General features: G+C 38.7%; 1 protein-coding gene across 7 annotated transcripts in view; it reads left to right on the plus strand.

Moving 5' to 3' along the window:
- The window catches only part of CELF1 (CUGBP, Elav-like family member 1), a 75390-nt gene that overhangs the window by 60980 nt on the left and 12308 nt on the right, over positions 1-2102 (plus strand). The gene's annotated exons all lie outside the window — the stretch shown is intronic.

Below are 2102 nucleotides of genomic sequence, written 5' to 3' on the forward strand. Positions count from 1 at the left end.
GGGGGGGGGGGGGGTTCAGAATCCAAGCTACCTTGTGATATGCAAGGAGCAGGCCCCAGATCCCCCTGGTAATTCCCCACACTGAGGTTTCTTTAATTAAATGCCTTTCTTGGGACTTCCTAGTTGAATCTCTCTCTATAAAGCAAGAAAAAAGCTAAAAGGGCAAAGAGGTTAATGGATTAAAGGAAAACTGCAGTGATAATTTTGTTGTATATAAAGTGATGCTGATATAACACTGTGGAGGAACACAGCACTTTAAAATTATTTGACAATTATTTGTCTCAGCACAAAAACCTCATAGTCCTTCTAGCGTTACATTTTAATGGGACACTAATTAACACAGTCTGAATTTCCCAAAGGTTAGAAAAATGTATCCCTGTCCAGTTCATTTTGGAATTGTGTGAGAGCATAGAGCAATGATTCTCAGGGTGCCAAGTGGTGCCATGCCATGTAACCACTGTTAAATTTACAAATAAGCCCCAGAGATGATTTCAAATAGAAATCTGTATAGTTAAAATAATTCAGACCTGTTGTGGTCTTTTTGAGTTCTTTGCAACAAAAGATTAACTCTGTTATTTTTCTATAATCAAAAAACAAATGAAAATCTAACCATTTTTCAAGAGATGCACCAAGCTGAAAAAAAAGGTTGAGAGCCACTGGTTTACAGGAACTGCTTAGTCTGAAGGAATAAGCTTGAGACTAAAAGCCAGAAATTGATGAATTCTAATCCCTGTTCTGCCCCAGGTTTCCTTATGTGAATTCCTTCCTGCGCCTAAGCTTCCCTATTTCTACAATAGGGATACTGCCTATCTCACAGGTTATTTGAATTAACAGTCATTAAGTGCTAACTATTATTAAACTGACTGCTAAATTAACAACACAGAATTATTTTACAATGACTTCTGAGATTTCTGCTGCCTTGCACATTCAGGTGCTTCCTCAGAGTCATACTCTGTTGCAAAGGCAATTTCCTGTTTGCTAATTATTCTGTGCAGAGATTTGGAATTGTAATTAGATTCTTGTTTTTTATGCTGCAGTTTTCCTTTAAGATGGCACACAGCAGAAAGGCCTATGAGAGCTGCTGTTCCAAAGCAGATCCTTGAGCTATCCAGTCTTATTCTGCCTTTCACAGCAGCTCTTGCCCAATGTATTGAATGAAAATCAACAACTCTTCGCCTGTAAACGTACACATGCTTTATTTGTGCACATTTCTGAGTTTGCCAATGTGTTACAGGGGCCTTTGTATACACTGGTTTAGGGGGCTCAAAGGGCTTTTGGCATTCTGGCCTGAGCTATTTTAAAGTAGTGACAGTAGAGTCTCATACTGTAATCACCAAAATCTACTTTGTCACTAGATTAAGTTTACAGTTTCTGTATGTCATTAATAGGGTTTCCATTTACCTCATTTTCTCTATTTCCCCTTTTTTTGCATTCCCAGTTGGTGATGCTGTTTTCCAGGCCACCAGGTAACATTGCAATCTGTATTTGGAAACCAGCTTCTGAATAGGAAGTGTGTGGGGTCAGATACTGGGTTTTAATTTCCTGCTTTGTTTCAGCAGGAGAAGCCATAAGCCCCATTAAACCTTGAAATGTTGTTTATAATGTGCAGTCATGTGCAGGTGACTGTCAAGGTCTCTTGGAAATGTTACACACATCCAGGGACTGGGTCCCCTGGAATCTTAAACCTCAAATGTGCAAGGCCTGACCCATAGCATCAGAGAACTAGGGTGAAATACCCTTTTTTGTTGGAAAGGTTGAAAATCAAACATTTTTGGTGCCAACCTGCCTGTACTGTTGGCAGGAAAGTAGGACATATATCTATCAGTATTATTAAGAGTATTTTTGGTGGCAAAAAGTGAAAAGGCCAGACTGCCAAATTTCCCATTTACGCTGGCATGTGGTACCCTTCCATGTTGATTATTTGAGTCTCTCTAGAAACATAAATATACACTTAGGTAAACCATGTACACTTGAATTCTGCACACTGGGAGAGAGATGTCCTGGTTATCTGAGAAGAAAGTGTTGGAGTGTTAAGGCCTCCAGGGTCATAATGGGATTTTTTTATAAATAATATACTTTGCAAAAAAAAAAAAAAAAAAAAA

The sequence above is a fragment of the Gavialis gangeticus genome, unplaced genomic scaffold (genome assembly GCF_001723915.1).
Source record: "Gavialis gangeticus isolate Ggan-Ray unplaced genomic scaffold, GavGan_comp1, whole genome shotgun sequence".
NCBI classification, from domain to species: domain Eukaryota; kingdom Metazoa; phylum Chordata; order Crocodylia; family Gavialidae; genus Gavialis; species Gavialis gangeticus.